Source organism: Ascaphus truei, chromosome 3 (assembly GCF_040206685.1).
Source record: "Ascaphus truei isolate aAscTru1 chromosome 3, aAscTru1.hap1, whole genome shotgun sequence".
Taxonomy (NCBI): Eukaryota; Metazoa; Chordata; class Amphibia; order Anura; family Ascaphidae; genus Ascaphus; species Ascaphus truei.
In genome coordinates, this window is record NC_134485.1 from 150,872,405 (window position 1) to 150,895,971 (window position 23,567).

The following is a 23,567-nucleotide window of genomic DNA, read 5'->3' on the forward strand; positions in this document are numbered from 1 at the left end:
GTCAGACCCACAGAGTCAGACAGTCAGACCCACAGAGTCAGACCCACAGAGTCAGACAGTCAGACGCAGAGTCAGACAGTCAGACGCACAGAGTCAGACAGTCAGACCCACAGAGTCAGACAGTCAGACCCACAGAGTCAGACAGTCAGACCCACAGAGTCAGACAGTCAGACCCACAGAGTCAGACAGTCAGACCCACAGAGTCAGACAGTCAGACCCACAGAGTCAGACAGTCAGACAGTCAGACAGTCAGACCCACAGAGTCAGACAGTCAGACAGTCAGACCCACAGAGTCAGACAGTCAGACAGTCAGACCCACAGAGTCAGACAGTCAGACAGTCAGACCCTCAGAGTCAGACAGTCAGACAGTCAGACAGTCAGACAGTCAGACAGTCAGACCCACAGAGTCAGACAGTCAGACAGTCAGACCCACAGAGTCAGACAGTCAGACCCACAGAGTCAGACAGTCAGACAGTCAGACCCACAGAGTCAGACAGTCAGACAGTCAGACCCACAGAGTCAGACAGTCAGACAGTCAGACCCACAGAGTCAGACAGTCAGACCCACAGAGTCAGACAGTCAGACCCACAGAGTCAGACAGTCAGACCCACAGAGTCAGTCAGACAGTCAGACCCACAGAGTCAGACAGTCAGTCAGAAAGTCAGACAGTCAGACCCACAGAGTCAGACAGTCAGACAGTAAGACCCACAGAGTCAGACAGTCAGACAGTCAGACCCACAGAGTCAGACAGTCAGACCCACAGAGTCAGACAGTCAGACAGTCAGACCCACAGAGTCAGACAGTCAGACAGTCAGACCCACAGAGTCAGACAGTCAGACAGTCAGACCCACAGAGTCAGACAGTCAGACAGTCAGACAGTCAGACCCACAGAGTCAGACAGTCAGACCCACAGAGTCAGACAGTCAGACCCACAGAGTCAGACAGTCAGACCCACAGAGTCAGACAGTCAGACCCACAGAGTCAGACAGTCAGACCCACAGAGTCAGACAGTCAGACCCACAGAGTCAGACAGTCAGACAGTCAGACAGTCAGACAGTCAGACCCACAGAGTCAGACAGTCAGACAGTCAGACCCACAGAGTCAGACAGTCAGACAGTCAGACCCACAGAGTCAGACAGTCAGACAGTCAGACAGTCAGACAGTCAGACCCACAGTCAGACAGTCAGACAGTCAGACAGTCAGACCCACAGAGTCAGACAGTCAGACCCACAGAGTCAGACAGTCAGACCCACAGAGTCAGACAGTCAGACAGTCAGACCCACAGAGTCAGACAGTCAGACCCACAGAGTCAGACAGTCAGACCCACAGAGTCAGACAGTCAGACCCACAGAGTCAGACAGTCAGACCCACAGAGTCAGACAGTCAGACCCACAGAGTCAGACAGTCAGACCCACAGAGTCAGACAGTCAGACCCACAGAGTCAGACAGTCAGACCCACAGAGTCAGACAGTCAGACCCACAGAGTCAGACAGTCAGACAGTCAGACCCAGACAGTCAGACAGTCAGACCCAGAGTGTCAGACAGTCAGACAGTCAGACCCAGACAGTCAGACCCAGACAGTCAGACAGTCAGACAGTCAGACCCAGACAGTCAGACCCACAGAGTCAGACAGTCAGACAGTCAGACCCAGACAGTCAGACAGTCAGACCCACAGAGTCAGACAGTCAGACAGTCAGACCCAGAAAGTCAGACAGTCAGACAGTCAGACAGTCAGACCCAGAAAGTCAGACAGTCAGACCCACAGAGTCAGTCAGACAGTCAGACCCAGACAGTCAGACAGTCAGACCCAGACAGTCAGACAGTAAGACCCAGACAGTCAGACAGTCAGACCCACAGAGTCAGACAGTCATACAGTCAGACCCAGACAGTCAGACAGTCAGACCCACAGAGTCAGACAGTCAGACCCACAGAGTCAGACAGTCAGACCCACAGAGTCAGACAGTCAGACCCACAGAGTCAGACAGTCAGACCCACAGAGTCAGACAGTCAGACCCACAGAGTCAGACAGTCAGACCCACAGAGTCAGACAGTCAGACCCACAGAGTCAGACAGTCAGACCCACAGAGTCAGACAGTCAGACCCACAGAGTCAGACCCACAGAGTCAGACAGTCAGACCCACAGAGTCAGACCCACAGTCAGACAGTCAGACCCACAGAGTCAGACCCACAGAGTCAGACAGTCAGACCCACAGAGTCAGACCCACAGAGTCAGACAGTCAGACCCACAGAGTCAGACCCACAGAGTCAGACAGTCAGACCCACAGAGTCAGACCCACAGAGTCAGACAGTCAGACGCACAGAGTCAGACAGTCAGACAGTCAGACAGTCAGACCCACAGAGTCAGACAGTCAGACAGTCAGACCCAGAAAGTCAGACAGTCAGACAGTCAGACCCAGAAAGTCAGACAGTCAGACCCACAGAGTCAGTCAGACAGTCAGACCCAGACAGTCAGACAGTAAGACCCAGACAGTCAGACAGTCAGACCCACAGAGTCAGACAGTCATACAGTCAGACCCAGACAGTCAGACAGTCAGACCCACAGAGTCAGACAGTCAGACCCACAGAGTCAGACAGTCAGACCCACAGAGTCAGACAGTCAGACCCACAGAGTCAGACAGTCAGACCCACAGAGTCAGACAGTCAGACCCACAGAGTCAGACAGTCAGACCCACAGAGTCAGACAGTCAGACCCACAGAGTCAGACAGTCAGACCCACAGAGTCAGACAGTCAGACCCACAGAGTCAGACCCACAGAGTCAGACAGTCAGACCCACAGAGTCAGACCCACAGTCAGACAGTCAGACCCACAGAGTCAGACCCACAGAGTCAGACAGTCAGACCCACAGAGTCAGACCCACAGAGTCAGACAGTCAGACCCACAGAGTCAGACCCACAGAGTCAGACAGTCAGACCCACAGAGTCAGACCCACAGAGTCAGACAGTCAGACGCACAGAGTCAGACAGTCAGACAGTCAGACAGTCAGACCCACAGAGTCAGACAGTCAGACAGTCAGACCCACAGAGTCAGACAGTCAGACAGTCAGACCCACAGAGTCAGACAGTCAGACAGTCAGACAGTCAGACAGTCAGACAGTCAGACAGTCAGACAGTCAGACAGTCAGACCCACAGAGTCAGACAGTCAGACAGTCAGACCCACAGAGTCAGACAGTCAGACCCACAGAGTCAGACAGTCAGACAGTCAGACCCACAGAGTCAGACAGTCAGACAGTCAGACCCACAGAGTCAGACAGTCAGACAGTCAGACCCACAGAGTCAGACAGTCAGACAGTCAGACCCACAGAGTCAGACAGTCAGACCCACAGAGTCAGACAGTCAGACCCACAGAGTCAGTAAGACAGTCAGACCCACAGAGTCAGACAGTCAGACAGTCAGAAAGTCAGACAGTCAGACCCACAGAGTCAGACAGTCAGACAGTAAGACCCACAGAGTCAGACAGTCAGACCCACAGAGTCAGACAGTCAGACAGTCAGACCCACAGAGTCAGACAGTCAGACAGTCAGACCCACAGAGTCAGACAGTCAGACAGTCAGACCCACAGAGTCAGACAGTCAGACAGTCAGACCCACAGAGTCAGACAGTCAGACCCACAGAGTCAGACAGTCAGACCCACAGAGTCAGACAGTCAGACCCACAGAGTCAGACAGTCAGACCCACAGAGTCAGACAGTCAGACCCACAGAGTCAGACAGTCAGACCCACAGAGTCAGACAGTCAGACCCACAGAGTCAGACAGTCAGACAGTCAGACAGTCAGACAGTCAGACCCACAGAGTCAGACAGTCAGACAGTCAGACCCACAGAGTCAGACAGTCAGACAGTCAGACCCACAGAGTCAGACAGTCAGACAGTCAGACAGTCAGACAGTCAGACAGTCAGACCCACAGTCAGACAGTCAGACCCACAGAGTCAGACAGTCAGACCCACAGAGTCAGACAGTCAGACCCACAGAGTCAGACAGTCAGACAGTCAGACCCACAGAGTCAGACAGTCAGACAGTCAGACCCACAGAGTCAGACAGTCAGACAGTCAGACCCACAGAGTCAGACAGTCAGACAGTCAGACCCACAGAGTCAGACAGTCAGACAGTCAGACAGTCAGACAGTCAGACCCACAGACAGTCAGACCCACAGACAGTCAGACCCACAGAGTCAGACAGTCAGACCCACAGAGTCAGACAGTCAGACAGTCAGACAGTCAGACAGTCAGACAGTCAGACAGTCAGACAGTCAGACAGTCAGACCCACAGAGTCAGACAGTCAGACAGTCAGACAGTCAGACAGTCAGACAGACAGTCAGACAGTCAGACAGACAGTCAGACAGTCAGACAGTCAGACAGTCAGACAGTCAGACCCACAGAGTCAGACAGTCAGACAGTCAGACAGTCAGACAGTCAGACAGTCAGACCCACAGAGTCAGACAGTCAGACAGTCAGACCCACAGAGTCAGACAGTCAGACAGTCAGACCCACAGAGTCAGACAGTCAGACAGTCAGACCCACAGAGTCAGACAGTCAGACAGTCAGACCCACAGAGTCAGACAGTCAGACAGTCAGACCCACAGAGTCAGACAGTCAGACAGTCAGTCAGACAGTCAGACAGTCAGACAGTCAGACAGTCAGACAGTCAGACAGTCAGACAGTCAGACAGTCAGACAGTCAGACCCACAGAGTCAGACAGTCAGACAGTCAGACAGTCAGACCCACAGAGTCAGACAGTCAGACAGTCAGACAGTCAGACCCACAGTCAGACAGTCAGACAGTCAGACAGTCAGACCCACAGAGTCAGACAGTCAGACCCACAGAGTCAGACAGTCAGACCCACAGAGTCAGACAGTCAGACAGTCAGACCCACAGAGTCAGACCCACAGAGTCAGACAGTCAGACAGTCAGACAGTCAGACAGTCAGACAGTCAGACAGTCAGACCCACAGACAGTCAGACCCACAGAGTCAGACAGTCAGACACACAGAGTCAGACAGTCAGACAGTCAGACAGTCAGACAGTCAGACAGTCAGACAGTCAGACAGTCAGACAGTCAGACAGTCAGACAGTCAGACAGTCAGACAGTCAGACCCACAGAGTCAGACAGTCAGACAGTCAGACAGTCAGACCCACAGAGTCAGACAGTCAGACAGTCAGACAGTCAGACAGTCAGACAGTCAGACAGTCAGACAGTCAGACCCACAGAGTCAGACAGTCAGACAGTCAGACAGTCAGACAGTCAGACCCACAGAGTCAGACAGTCAGACAGTCAGACCCACAGAGTCAGACAGTCAGACAGTCAGACCCACAGAGTCAGACAGTCAGACAGTCAGACCCACAGAGTCAGACAGTCAGACCCACAGAGTCAGACAGTCAGACCCACAGAGTCAGACAGTCAGACCCACAGAGTCAGACAGTCAGACAGTCAGTCAGACAGTCAGACAGTCAGACAGTCAGACAGTCAGACAGTCAGACAGTCAGACAGTCAGACAGTCAGACAGTCAGACCCACAGAGTCAGACAGTCAGACAGTCAGACCCACAGAGTCAGACAGTCAGACCCACAGAGTCAGACAGTCAGACCCACAGAGTCAGACAGTCAGACCCACAGAGTCAGACAGTCAGACCCACAGAGTCAGACAGTCAGACCCACAGAGTCAGACAGTCAGACCCACAGAGTCAGACAGTCAGACAGTCAGACCCACAGAGTCAGACAGTCAGACCCACAGAGTCAGACAGTCAGACAGTCAGACCCACAGAGTCAGACAGTCAGACCCACAGAGTCAGACAGTCAGACAGTCAGACCCACAGAGTCAGACAGTCAGACCCACAGAGTCAGACAGTCAGACCCACAGAGTCAGACAGTCAGACCCACAGAGTCAGACAGTCAGACAGTCAGACAGTCAGACCCACAGAGTCAGACAGTCAGACCCACAGAGTCAGACAGTCAGACAGTCAGACCCACAGAGTCAGACAGTCAGACCCACAGAGTCAGACAGTCAGACCCACAGAGTCAGACAGTCAGACCCACAGAGTCAGACAGTCAGACAGTCAGACCCACAGAGTCAGACAGTCAGACCCACAGAGTCAGACAGTCAGACCCACAGAGTCAGACAGTCAGACCCACAGAGTCAGACAGTCAGACCCACAGAGTCAGACAGTCAGACCCACAGAGTCAGACAGTCAGACAGTCAGACCCACAGAGTCAGACAGTCAGACCCACAGAGTCAGACAGTCAGACAGTCAGACCCACAGAGTCAGACAGTCAGACAGTCAGACCCACAGAGTCAGACAGTCAGACCCACAGAGTCAGACAGTCAGACCCACAGAGTCAGACAGTCAGACCCACAGAGTCAGACAGTCAGACCCACAGAGTCAGACAGTCAGACCCACAGAGTCAGACAGTCAGACCCACAGAGTCAGACAGTCAGACAGTCAGACCCACACAGTCAGACAGTCAGACCCACACAGCCACTCACACCGTCAGACAGTCAGACCCACACAGTCAGACAGTCAGACCCACACAGTCAGACAGTCAGACCCACACAGTCAGACAGTCAGACCCACACAGTCAGACAGTCAGACCCACACAGTCAGACAGTCAGACCCACACAGTCAGACAGTCAGACCCACACAGTCAGACAGTCAGACCCACACAGTCAGACAGTCAGACCCACACAGTCAGACCCACACAGTCAGACCCACACAGTCAGACCCACACAGTCAGACCCACACAGTCAGACCCACACAGTCAGTCAGACCCACACAGTCAGTCAGAACCACACAGTCAGTCAGAACCACACAGTCAGTCAGAACCACACAGTCAGTCAGACCCACACAGTCAGACAGTCAGACCCACACAGCCACTCACACCGTCAGACAGTCAGACCCACACAGTCAGACAGTCAGACCCACACAGTCAGACCCACACAGTCAGACCCACACAGTCAGACCCACACAGTCAGACCCACACAGTCAGACAGTCAGACCCACAGAGTCAGACAGTCAGACCCACAGAGTCAGACAGTCAGACCCACACAGTCACACAGTCAGACCCACAGAGTCAGACAGTCAGACCCACAGAGTCAGACAGTCAGACCCACAGAGTCAGACAGTCAGACCCACACAGTCAGACCCACACAGTCAGACCCAAAGAGTCAGACAGTCAGACCCACAGAGTCAGACCCACAGAGTCAGACCCACACAGTCAGACAGTCAGACCCACAGAGTCAGACCCACACAGTCAGACCCACACAGTCAGACAGTCAGACCCACACAGTCAGACCCACACCGTCAGACAGTCAGACCCACACAGTCAGACCCACACCGTCAGACAGTCAGACCCACAGAGTCAGACCCACAGAGTCAGACCCACAGAGTCAGACAGTCAGACCCACAGAGTCAGACAGTCAGACCCACAGAGTCAGACAGTCAGACCCACAGAGTCAGACAGTCAGACCCACAGAGTCAGACAGTCAGACCCACAGAGTCAGACAGTCAGACCCACAGAGTCAGACAGTCAGACCCACAGAGTCAGACAGTCAGACCCACACAGTCAGACAGTCAGACCCACAGAGTCAGACAGTCAGACCCACAGAGTCAGACAGTCAGACCCACAGAGTCAGACAGTCAGACCCACAGAGTCAGACAGTCAGACCCACAGAGTCAGACAGTCAGACCCACAGAGTCAGACAGTCAGACCCACAGAGTCAGACAGTCAGACCCACAGAGTCAGACAGTCAGACAGTCAGACCCAGACAGTCAGACAGTCAGACAGTCAGACAGTCAGACCCAGACAGTCAGACAGTCAGACCCACAGAGTCAGACAGTCAGACAGTCAGACCCACAGAGTCAGACAGTCAGACAGTCAGACCCAGACAGTCAGACAGTCAGACCCACAGAGTCAGACAGTCAGACAGTCAGACCCAGACAGTCAGACAGTCAGACCCAGACAGTCAGACAGTCAGACCCAGACAGTCAGACAGTCAGACCCAGACAGTCAGACAGTCAGACCCAGACAGTCAGACAGTCAGACCCAGACAGTCAGACAGTCAGACCGTCAGACCCAGACAGTCAGACAGTCAGACCCACAGAGTCAGACAGTCAGACAGTCAGACCCAGACAGTCAGACAGTCAGACCCACAGAGTCAGACAGTCAGACCCACAGAGTCAGACAGTCAGACAGTCAGACCCACAGAGTCAGACCCACAGAGTCAGACAGTCAGACATTCAGACCCACAGAGTCAGAGTCAGACAGTCAGACAGTCAGACCCACAGAGTCAGAGTCAGACAGTCAGACAGTCAGACCCACAGAGTCAGAGTCAGACAGTCAGACAGTCAGACCCACAGAGTCAGACAGTCAGACCCACAGAGTCAGACCCACAGAGTCAGACAGTCAGACCCACAGAGTCAGACCCACAGAGTCAGACAGTCAGACCCACAGAGTCAGACCCACAGAGTCAGACAGTCAGACCCACAGAGTCAGACCCACAGAGTCAGACCCACAGAGTCAGACAGTCAGACCCACAGAGTCAGACCCACAGAGTCAGACAGTCAGACCCACAGAGTCAGACCCACAGAGTCAGACAGTCAGACCCACAGAGTCAGACCCACAGAGTCAGACAGTCAGACCCACAGAGTCAGACCCACAGAGTCAGACAGTCAGACCCACAGAGTCAGACCCACAGAGTCAGACAGTCAGACCCACAGAGTCAGACCCACAGAGTCAGACAGTCAGACCCACAGAGTCAGACCCACAGAGTCAGACAGTCAGACCCACAGAGTCAGACAGTCAGACAGTCAGACAGTCAGTCAGACAGTCAGACAGTCAGACAGTCAGACAGTCAGTCAGACAGTCAGACAGTCAGACAGTCAGTCAGACAGTCAGACAGTCAGACCCACAGAGTCAGACAGTCAGACCCACAGAGTCAGACAGTCAGACCCACAGAGTCAGACAGTCAGACAGTCAGACCCACAGAGTCAGACAGTCAGACAGTCAGACAGTCAGACAGTCAGACAGTCAGACAGTCAGACAGTCAGACAGTCAGACAGTCAGACCCACAGAGTCAGACAGTCAGACAGTCAGACAGTCAGACAGTCAGACAGTCAGACAGTCAGACAGTCAGACAGTCAGACCCACAGAGTCAGACAGTCAGACAGTCAGACCCACAGAGTCAGACAGTCAGACAGTCAGACCCACAGAGTCAGACAGTCAGACAGTCAGACCCACAGAGTCAGACAGTCAGACCCACAGAGTCAGACAGTCAGACCCACAGAGTCAGACCCACAGAGTCAGACAGTCAGACCCACAGAGTCAGACCCACAGAGTCAGACAGTCAGACAGTCAGACAGTCAGACCCACAGAGTCAGACAGTCAGACAGTCAGACCCACAGAGTCAGACAGTCAGACCCACAGAGTCAGACAGTCAGACAGTCAGACCCACAGAGTAAGACAGTCAGACAGTCAGACCCACAGAGTCAGACAGTCAGACAGTCAGACCCACAGAGTCAGACAGTCAGACAGTCAGACCCACAGAGTCAGACAGTCAGACAGTCAGACCCACAGAGTCAGACAGTCAGACCCACAGAGTCAGACAGTCAGACCCACAGAGTCAGACCCACAGAGTCAGACAGTCAGACCCACAGAGTCAGACCCACAGAGTCAGACAGTCAGACCCACAGAGTCAGACAGTCAGACAGTCAGACAGTCAGACAGTCAGACAGTCAGACCCACAGAGTCAGACAGTCAGACAGTCAGACCCACAGAGTCAGAGTCAGACAGTCAGACAATCAGACCCACAGAGTCAGACAGTCAGACCCACAGAGTCAGACCCACAGAGTCAGACCCACAGAGTCAGACAGTCAGACCCACAGAGTCAGACCCACAGAGTCAGACCCACAGAGTCAGACAGTCAGACCCACAGAGTCAGACCCACAGAGTCAGACAGTCAGACCCACAGAGTTAGACCCACAGAGTCAGACAGTCAGACCCACAGAGTCAGACAGTCAGACCCACAGAGTCAGACAGTCAGACCCACAGAGTCAGACCCACAGAGTCAGACAGTCAGACCCACAGAGTCAGACCCACAGAGTCAGACAGTCAGACCCACAGAGTCAGACAGTCAGACAGTCAGACAGTCAGACAGTCAGACAGTCAGACAGTCAGACAGTCAGACAGTCAGACAGTCAGACAGTCAGACAGTCAGACCCACAGAGTCAGACAGTCAGACCCACAGAGTCAGACAGTCAGACAGTCAGACCCACAGAGTCAGACAGTCAGACAGTCAGACAGTCAGACAGTCAGACAGTCAGACAGTCAGACAGTCAGACAGTCAGACAGTCAGACCCACAGAGTCAGACAGTCAGACAGTCAGACCCACAGAGTCAGACAGTCAGACAGTCAGACCCACAGAGTCAGACAGTCAGACAGTCAGACCCACAGAGTCAGACAGTCAGTCAGACAGTCAGACAGTCAGACAGTCAGACAGTCAGACAGTCAGACAGTCAGACAGTCAGACAGTCAGACAGTCAGACAGTCAGACCCACAGAGTCAGACAGTCAGACAGTCAGACCCACAGAGTCAGACAGTCAGACAGTCAGACCCACAGAGTCAGACAGTCAGACAGTCAGACCCACAGAGTCAGACAGTCAGACAGTCAGACCCACAGAGTCAGACAGTCAGACAGTCAGACCCACAGAGTCAGACAGTCAGACAGTCAGACCCACAGAGTCAGACAGTCAGACCCACAGAGTCAGACAGTCAGACCCACAGAGTCAGACAGTCAGACCCACAGAGTCAGACAGTCAGACCCAGAGTCAGACCCACAGAGTCAGACAGTCAGACCCACAGAGTCAGACCCACAGAGTCAGACAGTCAGACCCACAGAGTCAGACAGTCAGACAGTCAGACAGTCAGACAGTCAGACAGTCAGACAGTCAGACAGTCAGACAGTCAGACAGTCAGACAGTCAGACCCACAGAGTCAGACAGTCAGACAGTCAGACCCACAGAGTCAGACAGTCAGACCCACAGAGTCAGACAGTCAGACAGTCAGACCCACAGAGTCAGACAGTCAGACAGTCAGACCCACAGAGTCAGACAGTCAGACAGTCAGACCCACAGAGTCAGACAGTCAGACAGTCAGACAGTCAGACCCACAGAGTCAGACAGTCAGACCCACAGAGTCAGACCCACAGAGTCAGACAGTCAGACCCACAGAGTCAGACCCACAGAGTCAGACAGTCAGACCCACAGAGTCAGACAGTCAGACAGTCAGACAGTCAGACAGTCAGACAGTCAGACAGTCAGACAGTCAGACCCACAGAGTCAGACAGTCAGACAGTCAGACCCACAGAGTCAGACAGTCAGACCCACAGAGTCAGTCAGACAGTCAGACCCACAGAGTCAGACAGTCAGACCCACAGAGTCAGACAGTCAGACAGTCAGACAGTCAGACCCACAGAGTCAGACAGTCAGACAGTCAGACAGTCAGACCCACAGAGTCAGACAGTCAGACAGTCAGAAAGTCAGACAGTCAGACCCACAGAGTCAGACAGTCAGACAGTCAGACCCACAGAGTCAGACAGTCAGACAGTCAGACCCACAGAGTCAGACAGTCAGACAGTCAGACCCACAGAGTCAGACAGTCAGACAGTCAGACCCACAGAGTCAGACAGTCAGACAGTCAGACAGTCAGACCCACAGAGTCAGACAGTCAGACAGTCAGACAGTCAGACCCACAGAGTCAGACAGTCAGACAGTCAGACAGTCAGACCCACAGAGTCAGACAGTCAGACCCACAGAGTCAGACAGTCAGACAGTCAGACCCACAGAGTCAGACAGTCAGACCCACAGAGTCAGACAGTCAGACAGTCAGACCCACAGAGTCAGACAGTCAGACCCACAGAGTCAGACAGTCAGACCCACAGAGTCAGACAGTCAGACCCACAGAGTCAGACAGTCAGACCCACAGAGTCAGACAGTCAGACCCACAGAGTCAGACAGTCAGACCCACAGAGTCAGACAGTCAGACCCACAGAGTCAGACAGTCAGACCCACAGAGTCAGACAGTCAGACCCACAGAGTCAGACAGTCAGACAGTCAGACCCACAGAGTCAGACAGTCAGACCCACAGAGTCAGACAGTCAGACCCACAGAGTCAGACAGTCAGACCCACAGAGTCAGACAGTCAGACCCACAGAGTCAGACAGTCAGACCCACAGAGTCAGACAGTCAGACAGTCAGACCCACAGAGTCAGACAGTCAGACCCACAGAGTCAGACAGTCAGACAGTCAGACCCACAGAGTCAGACAGTCAGACCCACAGAGTCAGACAGTCAGACAGTCAGACCCACAGAGTCAGACAGTCAGACCCACAGAGTCAGACAGTCAGACCCACAGACACAGACAGTCAGACAGTCAGACCCACAGAGTCAGACAGTCAGACCCACAGAGTCAGACAGTCAGACCCACAGAGTCAGACAGTCAGACCCACAGAGTCAGACAGTCAGACCCACAGAGTCAGACAGTCAGACAGTCAGACCCACAGAGTCAGACAGTCAGACCCACAGAGTCAGACAGTCACAGTCAGACCCACAGAGTCAGACAGTCAGACAGTCAGACCCACAGAGTCAGACAGTCAGACCCACAGAGTCAGACAGTCAGACAGTCAGACCCACAGAGTCAGACAGTCAGACCCACAGAGTCAGACAGTCAGACAGTCAGACCCACAGAGTCAGACAGTCAGACAGTCAGACCCACAGAGTCAGACAGTCAGACAGTCAGACCCACAGAGTCAGACAGTCAGACAGTCAGACAGTCAGACCCACAGAGTCAGACAATCAGACAGTCAGACCCACAGAGTCAGACAGTCAGACAGTCAGACCCACAGAGTCAGACAGTCAGACAGTCAGACCCACAGAGTCAGACAGTCAGACAGTCAGACCCACAGAGTCAGACAGTCAGACCCACAGAGTCAGACAGTCAGACCCACAGAGTCAGACAGTCAGACCCACAGAGTCAGACAGTCAGACCCACAGAGTCAGACAGTCAGACCCACAGAGTCAGACAGTCAGACCCACAGAGTCAGACAGTCAGACAGTCAGACAGTCAGACAGTCAGACAGTCAGACAGTCAGACAGTCAGACAGTCAGACAGTCAGACCGTCAGACCGTCAGACCGTCAGACAGTCAGACAGTCAGACAGTCAGACAGTCAGACAGTCAGACAGTCAGACAGTCAGACAGTCAGAGTCAGACAGTCAGACAGTCAGACAGTCAGACAGTCAGACCCACAGAGTCAGACAGTCAGACAGTCAGACAGTCAGTCAGACAGTCAGACAGTCAGACAGTCAGACCCACAGAGTCAGACAGTCAGACAGTCAGACCCACAGAGTCAGACAGTCAGACAATCAGACCCACAGAGTCAGACAGTCAGACAGTCAGACAGTCAGACAGTCAGACAGTCAGACAGTCAGACAGTCAGACAGTCAGACCCACAGAGTCAGACAGTCAGACAGTCAGACCCACAGAGTCAGACAGTCAGACCCACAGAGTCAGACAGTCAGACAGTCAGACCCACAGAGTCAGACAGTCAGACAGTCAGACCCACAGAGTCAGACAGTCAGACAGTCAGACCCACAGAGTCAGACAGTCAGACAGTCAGACCCACAGAGTCAGACAGTCAGACCCACAGAGTCAGACAGTCAGACAGTCAGACCCACAGAGTCAGACAGTCAGACCCACAGAGTCAGACCCACAGAGTCAGACCCACAGAGTCAGACCCACAGAGTCAGACCCACAGAGTCAGACAGTCAGACCCACAGAGTCAGACAGTCAGACCCACAGAGTCAGACAGTCAGACCCACAGAGTCAGACCCACAGAGTCAGACAGTCAGACAGTCAGACCCACAGAGTCAGTCAGACAGTCAGACCCAGACAGTCAGACAGTCAGACCCACAGAGTCAGACAGTCAGACAGTCAGACCCACAGAGTCAGACAGTCAGACAGTCAGACCTACAGAGTCAGACAGTCAGACAGTCAGACCCACAGAGTCAGACAGTCAGACAGTCAGACAGTCAGACCCACAGAGTCAGACAGTCAGACAGTCAGACAGTCAGACCCACAGAGTCAGACAGTCAGACAGTCAGACCCACAGAGTCAGACAGTCAGACAGTCAGACAGTCAGACAGTCAGACAGTCAGACCCACAGAGTCAGACAGTCAGACAGTCAGACCCAAAGAGTCAGACAGTCAGACAGTCAGACAGTCAGACCCACAGAGTCAGACAGTCAGACAGTCAGACAGTCAGACAGTCAGACCCACAGAGTCAGACAGTCAGACAGTCAGACAGTCAGACAGTCAGACCCACAGAGTCAGACAGTCAGACAGTCAGACCCACAGAGTCAGACAGTCAGACCCACAGAGTCAGACAGTCAGACAGTCAGACAGTCAGACCCACAGAGTCAGACAGTCAGACAGTCAGACCCACAGAGTCAGACAGTCAGACAGTCAGACCCACAGAGTCAGACAGTCAGACAGTCAGACCCACAGAGTCAGACAGTCAGACCCACAGAGTCAGACAGTCAGACAGTCAGACCCACAGAGTCAGACAGTCAGACAGTCAGACAGTCAGACAGTCAGACCCACAGAGTCAGACAGTCAGACAGTCAGACCCACAGAGTCAGACAGTCAGACAGTCAGACCCACAGAGTCAGACAGTCAGACCCACAGAGTCAGACAGTCAGACAGTCAGACAGTCAGACAGTCAGACCCACAGAGTCAGACAGTCAGACAGTCAGACAGTCAGACCCACAGAGTCAGACAGTCAGACAGTCAGACCCACAGAGTCAGACAGTCAGACAGTCAGACCCACAGAGTCAGACAGTCAGACAGTCAGACCCACAGAGTCAGACAGTCAGACCCACAGAGTCAGACAGTCAGACAGTCAGACCCACAGAGTCAGACAGTCAGACCCACAGAGTCAGACAGTCAGACAGTCAGACCCACAGAGTCAGACAGTCAGACCCACAGAGTCAGACAGTCAGACAGTCAGACCCACAGAGTCAGACAGTCAGACCCACAGAGTCAGACAGTCAGACAGTCAGACCCACAGAGTCAGACAGTCAGACCCACAGAGTCAGACAGTCAGACCCACAGAGTCAGACAGTCAGACAGTCAGTCAGACAGTCAGACAGTCAGACAGTCAGACAGTCAGTCAGTCAGACAGTCAGACAGTCAGTCAGACAGTCAGACAGTCAGTCAGACAGTCAGACAGTCAGACAGTCAGACAGTCAGACAGTCAGACAGTCAGACAGTCAGACAGACAGACAGTCAGACAGTCAGACAGTCAGACAGTCAGACAGTCAGTCAGACAGACAGTCAGACAGTCAGACAGTCAGACAGACAGTCAGACAGTCAGACAGTCAGACAGTCAGACCCACAGAGTCAGACAGTCAGACAGTCAGACAGTCAGACCCACAGAGTCAGACAGTCAGACAGTCAGACCCACAGAGTCAGACAGTCAGACAGTCAGACCCACAGAGTCAGACAGTCAGACAGTCAGACCCACAGAGTCAGACAGTCAGACCCACAGAGTCAGACAGTCAGACAGTCAGACCCACAGAGTCAGACAGTCAGACCCACAGAGTCAGACAGTCAGACAGTCAGACCCACAGAGTCAGACAGTCAGACCCACAGAGTCAGACAGTCAGACAGTCAGACCCACAGAGTCAGACAGTCAGACCCACAGAGTCAGACAGTCAGACAGTCAGACCCACAGAGTCAGACAGTCAGACCCACAGAGTCAGACAGTCAGACAGTCAGACCCACAGAGTCAGACAGTCAGACCCACAGAGTCAGACAGTCAGACCCACAGAGTCAGACAGTCAGACCCACAGAGTCAGACAGTCAGACAGTCAGACAGACAGTCAGACAGTCAGACAGTCAGACAGTCAGACAGTCAGACAGTCAGACAGTCAGTCAGACAGTCAGACAGTCAGTCAGACAGTCAGACAGTCAGACAGTCAGACAGTCAGACAGTCAGACAGTCAGACAGACAGTCAGACAGTCAGACAGTCAGACAGTCAGACAGTCAGTCAGACAGTCAGTCAGACAGTCAGACAGTCAGACAGTCAGACAGACAGTCAGACAGTCAGACAGTCAGACAGTCAGACAGACAGTCAGACAGTCAGACAGACAGTCAGACAGTCAGACAGACAGTCAGACAGTCAGACACAGTCAGACAGTCAGACACAGTCAGACAGTCAGACACAGTCAGACAGTCAGACACAGTCAGACAGTCAGACACAGTCAGACAGTCAGACACAGTCAGACAGTCAGACACAGTCAGACAGTCAGACACAGTCAGACAGTCAGACACTCCTCTCCCCGACCCACACTCCTCTCCCCGACCCACACTCCTCTCCCCGACCCACACTCCTCTCCCCGACCCACACTCCTCTCCCCGACCCACACTCCTCTCCCCGACCCACACTCCTCTCCCCGACCCACACTCCTCTCCCCGACCCACACTCCTCTCCCCGACCCACACTCCTCTCCCCGACCCACACTCCTCTCCCCGACCCACACTCCTCTCCCCGACCCACACTCCTCTCCCCGACCCACACTCCTCTCCCCGACCCACACTCCTCTCCCCGACCCACACTCCTCTCCCCGACCCACACTCCTCTCCCCGACCCACACTCCTCTCCCCGACCCACACTCCTCTCCCCGACCCACACTCCTCTCCCCGACCCACACTCCTCTCCCCGACCCACACTCCTCTCCCCGACCCACACTCCTCTCCCCGACCCACGAAGTAAATAGAGCAATGTCAAAGTTCCTGTGGGGAAGCAAGAGAAGCAGAATAGCATTAAAACAATTACAGCTATCAAAGGAAATGAGAGGCATCAACCTGCCGAATATTAGGAATTACAATTTAGCAAGCATAATGAGACATGTAGGTGACTGGATAAAGGAAACTAACCACTACTCCTGCCTAGAACTAGAAAAAGAGTTCTCACCAAAGAACCCCCTGAGAGAGCTATTACACACAAAATGGGGTGACATTCCAGCAACACAAAGAAATAACGTTCTAATCAAAGACACCATAATAACGTGGAAAACGGTCAGGAAAAAGTTTAACCTCTCCTACACAATCTCAAAATATATACCTATCCAGGACAACCCCAAATTTATACCAGGATACACTCAATCAACATTCCAAATATGGGGAAAAAAAGGCATCAGTTGCCTAGAACAGGTGATACATACAGACAAAACAGGAATACATGACATTCCAAGAATTTGCACAAAAATGGGACATTCCACAAAATCTTATACACGCATTTTCGTACACACAGCTAATGAGCTTTTGCAAAAAATTACCAAACTACAAAACAACTGTACTAAAAAAACAACAGAATAGACGATTACTTTAACTCGAAGGCACAAGAAAAAAGCAAACTGTCAGAATTATATAGTATTATAAGGGATCAGGACATGGAGCTCACACACGCCAACACACTCAGAGCATGGCAAAAAGATTTCCCAGAAATCCAAAGTATGGATCAACTAATTTAGGTGATCCACAGGGTACAAAAGATCATACCATCAGAGACATGGAGAGAAATGCAATACAAAATAACACATAGGGCCTACATAGCATTCATAAGACAGATAAAGACTAGAACAGAGGACACTACGTTTTGTCCCAAATGGAAGACTCCCAAAGCAGACCTTAAACACTGCCTCTGGACTTGCAAACACATAGCTAGATTTTAGAATCAAGTGTTAGAATACATGAAAATGAAAATAAAAATCTCATGGGAGAAAGCCCCAATACCCATGCTATTCGCGAACATAGAGAGTTGGACAGAAGGCAAACAAATCAGTAGGCTGGTGACCAGACACACTGAGGTTATATTATTAGCGGCAAAAAAGACCATCATGAGAAACTGGTTACAAACACAACAGCCCACAATAGACCAACTACAAGACACACTGTACAAACTAATGACGATAGACAAACTGGAGACAAGCATAGACAGGAACAGAACAATGGGAGACTTTCACCAGAGGTGGGATTGGTTCATAGAGGACAGAGACAAGAGGACAACGGACGGGACAGGACAACAAGCACCAGAGAGGGGAAGGTGAGAAGGAAAAGAATAAAAGTACCAACACGACGAGTTACGTTAGAGGTTAACGTTAAAATAGTTATGCATTGAATCCGAAAATATAGCTAACAATGGAAATAACATAGGAGAGACATAAGGCGACCAAAACTGGAAAAGCCAAAATGGAAAGATCATCATATGTTATTATAACTGAAAAAGACTGTGAGTTAGAATGCAAGGTTACATTAGATATGATTTTTGTTGAAAAAAAAAATACATTGTGAGCATTGTTTATAGAATATAGATGATATAATATGTATGTAACAGAAAATGTACAAAAAGATCGTCTGTATGCTGAGAATGAATCTAAGAAAAAGATTTGTGAAAAAAAAAAGTGCACCTGACGAAAGGGTTTATATGCCCCCAGAAACTTTGCGCTTCCATTTTTGGTTACCTGCAAAATAAGAATATGCACCTTTTTAAGTACAAAATGTTGTAGCCATTAGTGTATGTGCGGCAGAGCATCTATTTCTACTTCCTGCTCCAATTCCAGGATCACGAACCATGTACTAAATAACGTGAGCGCATTGCTATCCTTTATTTCTTTTGCAACTTAGGCTTCGTCCAGGGTGGCGCTCAGCGGGCGGGCTCAAGCTGGCCGCGATGAAACACATTGCGGCAATGTGTGTGGTCAGCATCAGCGAGCGTCTGCGCTCGCTCGGCACTCAGAGCAAGCAAATTTGAATTTGCCGCTCGCAAGCGCGTCACATGAGCGGTTCGCCCAATGAGGGCAAACTAGCTCCATGACGTCATGGCTGCGCCCCCAGACGAGCGCACGCCTAGCCGGCCACGAATCGCCCGGCCGAGCAAAACGCAGCGCACGAGTGCCAGCGCGCCCGTTCCCTGCCTCACCGCAGCCTTAGGCTGCGTCCCCGCTAGCGCTGAGCAGTCGGCGCTTGCCGCGTTATCTTACCTATATAAATATGTAAGTTCCCGCTCACCCGGCGCGCGCGCAAACGCGCTCACACGCGCTCACCAAAACGAAAAAAAAATCTGACTTCCCCGCGCGCTCAACTGGTCCCAATGCCGCCCCTCCCCCGCGCGCGCTTGCGTAAATCAGAGGACATCCGGCACTCATGCTTGGAGCACTCTCCAAGCAGGAAGGCGCCAAGCACCAGCGGGGACTCAGCCTTTGGCCGCGGGCATGGTCAGCGCTTAGCCGCGCTTGTCAGTGAGCCCCTGCAGTCGCAATGAGAGCGGCTTTAGCAGGGGTTCGCGCACGCTTCCGCAGGCGTGCGGAAGTGTGCTGACTTTCACCCGACAGTCAGATTTTAGTTTTCGCACTTTTGAAGCGGAGGGCCATTCACGTGACCGGCAACAGCCAATGGCACTCAGTGACGTCGGCACCGTGACCTGGCGCGTTAGCCGTCTCGTCTCCCACCCGCCTCAAGCAAGCTCGCTGACGCTCATGCCAGGACACAAAAAAGCTCCTGCTTGAGCAGGAGAGCATGAGCGTCAGCACGGCTCAGTGTGGTATTTTTTACCATGTTACCATGTTAGGCCTCGTCAAGGGTGGGTAGAGGTGCGCTGGCGCTCCAGCGCTGCGCCCTGCTCGGCCAGGTGATTCATGGCCGGCTAGGTGCGCGCATGTCTGGGGGCGCGGCCTCTACATCACGGAGCTGGTTCACCCTCATTGGGCAAACCGCTCACGTGACGCGTCTGCGAGAGGCAAATTCAAATTTGCTCGCTCGGCATGCGGCTGAGAGCCAAGCAGGCGCGCGCGCCCGCTCACACAGGACACATGCATTGTCGCAATTTGTCCAGTGTGAGCGCGCGCGCCCGCTCAGCAACATCCTGGACGAGCCCTTAGGCCGTGGGCATGGTAGCACAGACCCCGCTGAGCCGCGCTGAGCAGATGAACTTACCCCCTTCATCTGTAATCAGCGTGGCTTTAGTATCCCCTTCCGCACACGTGCGGACGCTCAGCAAATAGAAGGAGACAGCCAGATTTTACATTTCGGCGCTGATGGGAGCGGAGGAGCAGTCACGTGACCGCAACCATCCAAAGGGAACAAGGGACTAGCCCCGCCTCCCGCCACGCCTTCACCCCGCCCCCAAAGCGCGCTCACTGCCTCGCCTGCCAGGACGCAAAAAAGCACCAGCTTGAGCAGGCGAGGCAGTGCAGGAGCACGGCTCAGAGCAGCCCGAGGCACCATGCTTAGACTTGCACAAATATTTTAATTCTCAAACACTTGGGGTAGGCACTCCAGGAACCCCATAGGTCGTGTAAGGCCCCGCTGGCGCTATATATATATATATATATATATATATATATATATATATATATATATATATATATATATATATATATATATATATATACACATACATACATACACACACACATACACAAGTTCCCGCTCATGCGATGCGCGCTTGCACGGGCACACACCCTCTGCGCTTTTGTAAATACATTTTTTTTTTAACTTTCCCACTTACTCAGATAGCCCACAATTGCACCTCCCCTCCCCCCCCTCTGCACGCGCAAGTTGCAGGACACCCGGCACTCATGCTCTAAGGCCTCGGTCCCGCTGCGCTCGTTGGCGCGGGCGGCGGGTCGCGAGTTCCCCACCAGCAGGGGAATCCTCGCGAGCCGGTCCCGGTCCCCACTGGCTGCACAGAGCACTACACGCTGTAGCGCGTCAGCCGCTGGAGACACCAGAGAATGGTGTTTTCTAGCTTTGACGCGTGACGTGTGTGGCTGTGAGCCAATGGGGAGGGGAGGCTTCGGGAGGAGGAGAGGCTTCGGGGAGCGGGGAGGAGTGTGGAGTGAAAGCAGGTGAGTGCCTTTCTCTGTGTGTGTGTCTGAGTGCGTGCCTGTCTGTGTGTGTATGTGTCTGAGTGCGTGAGTGCCTGTCTGTGTGTGTGTGTATGAGTGCCTGCCTCTGTCTGTGTGTGTGTGTGTGTGTATGAATGAGTGCCTGCGTGTGTGTGTTTAAACTTACCTTCCAGCTCCAGCCCGAGTCCGTGGAGGGAGGGGGGGGGGAGAGTAGCGGGTCCCTCCGCTCAAGCCACGCCCCCCTCCCTGTCAAACCTCCCACCTCCCGCCCACCTCCCGATCAAACCTCCCACCTCCCGCCCACCTCCCGCTCCGGCTCCCGCTCCCTACAGACCGCAGATCGCGGTCTGTGTATCTCAGCGCACCGCCTGTCAGCAGCGCAGGTGCGCTGACTCTGGGAGCGGGGCCTTAGCCTAAGGCCTCGGCCAAGCTCCCCGCTGGCGTGCTGAGGCTCAGGGAAAGCAGGTGCTTTCCCTGGCCTTAGACAGCGTGCCGTGGTGTGTCGGGGGCGGGCCAGTGACATCACGGAGCTGATTCGCCCTCATTGGGCGAACCGCTCACGTGACCGGCCCTGCGCTCCGGCGAGCGCTGAAATTTAAAAATCTGCTAAGACCTACGCTTCCGCGCGCTTGCGGAAGCGTAGGCGAGCCCCTACTAAAGCCGCTCTAATTGCGGCTGTAGGGGCTCAGTGCCGAGCGGAAGCGCGCCAGCAAGCAGCAACCTTGGACGAGGTCTAAGAATGAGCGCGCTCAGCGCCAGCAAGGACTCAGCCACTGCATAGGAGCGGAGAACAAAATGTGGCCGCAAGAGGTCTCTTCCAGTCCCCTCAACACAGACATTGCAAACCCATGACCGCAATGTGCCACCGCCCCCTCGGCACTCAAAGGATTAACAAGGTGAAAGATTATATCTTTTTTTTAAACATACAAGCGTATATAGTATTGACTGCCTTGGGGAAACAGCAATATATCATCTAGTTTTAACCAATTTAATATACCACTATATTGAGTATATTCAAGTTGGTTTTAGAGTCACTTTAACCCTTTCCTCTCCAACAGTGCCTGCACCGCATTGCTTTGGGAAATAATATGATGCAGATGTACACAGTTATGTTAATTAATAGATAGATTTCTTCAGTATGTACAAAAGGGATATATATCGCTGTAATAGATATTTCAAATACACGCAGCTTTACAATACAGACCTCGCCAGCATAGAAAAGGTGAACTCGATTCTGTTACCGCTGGCTTACATTACCGGCCGCTGGTTCAAGCGGAATACTCATCAGTATATTTTAGGGACTTTATTATATATATATATATATATATATATATATATATATATTATAGGGACTTTATATTTACCTGCCTTCCGCGAAAACCAACCGTCTACTGTAGGGGCGTTCAAGCCTTCCCGCCACAAGCATTCAGCCAATCACCGACGAAGGATTCCTGAAAGACACGGCCGTTATCCAATCAGCCCGGCGTTTTGCCTCGGGTGATATAAAAACGTGAATTGCCTTTGCCCGCTTTGGCTCTGCTTAACGTGCAATTAGGGTTTCCATTTAGCGAAGTAAAACACGCATGCGCCAACACGTCGACGCTGGGGGTGGTGTGTGTGTGTGTGTGTGTGTGTGTGTGTGTGTGTGTGTGTGTGTGTGTGTGTGTGTGTGTGTGTGTGTGTGTGTGTGTGTGTGTGTGTGTGTGTGTGTGTGTGTGTGTGTGTGTGTGTGTGTGTGTGTGTGTGTCTTGTGAATTATGAATTATGTATGAAATAATATTTTTAAAATTAAAAAAACTTGTAATAAAAATATTTTTTATTTATTTAACTTTGACACATACATACATACACACACATACCTTACAGCACCGGTAGTGGCGTGAAATCATTCCTTTCTTCTCCCTCGTCGGTCCGCTCCAAGCTCCCTACCGTGCGCACGATTATAGAATGCCTGACTCACCTCAGCCAACCAAAATTGCCGCGCGCACTCCCACACTATATAACCAGCCTAAGGCTGAGGCCCTGCTGCGGTCGGCGGCACATGCGCGAGGGCCACCAGCCCCTTACCTGATGTGTGCATGTGCCCGCTGCCTCCTTCCGACAGGGCTGACTGCGTGCTGTGACGCATCAGCCTGCCGGAGCTACCAACGGCTTGTGTTCTGCAGCTCTGACGCGTCACGTGGTGCACGAGTCAGGCAATAAGGAGGGGAGGAGGAAAGAGCTACGGGAGGGAGGCAGCTTGGGAGGGAAGTCTATGAGTTAGGCAGCCGTGCATAGCTCTCCCTCTCCCGTGCATAGCTCTCCTTCGTCCCACCCCATCTCCCTCCAGTGCCGTTTCTCAGGCTGCCCGTGCTCTGTTTTGGCCCGGCCCCCTGCGCCGAAAAAAGTTATCTGCAGACCGCAAATCGTGGTGCAGTAACTTGCATACGCCGCCGGCAAGCAAGGAGGCTGTGCGGGCGCGTGCAGCGGGGCCTTAGCCTAAGGCCTGGGACATAGTGCCTTTAACAGTGCTGAGGCGCGCCTAGGCTCAGGGAAAGCGGTGCTTTCCCTGGCCTTACACAGCGCGCCGTCAGGGGGCGGGACGGAGGTGGGCCAAT

The 23,567-nt window shown here is 52.9% G+C and overlaps 1 protein-coding gene across 1 annotated transcript in view; it reads right to left on the reverse strand.

Annotated features, from left to right (window-relative positions):
- Positions 1 to 23,126, reverse strand: part of BRIP1 (BRCA1 interacting DNA helicase 1) — a 746,182-nt gene extending 723,056 nt beyond the window's left edge. Inside the window, exons 1-2 of the mRNA XM_075593097.1 lie at positions 23,038 to 23,126; positions 22,335 to 22,421 (exon numbers count right to left, since the gene is read on the reverse strand). The gene's annotated coding sequence lies outside the window, so the exon portion shown is untranslated. The remainder of the gene's footprint in view (positions 1 to 22,334; positions 22,422 to 23,037) is intronic.
- Positions 23,127 to 23,567: the final 441 nt, after the last annotated feature.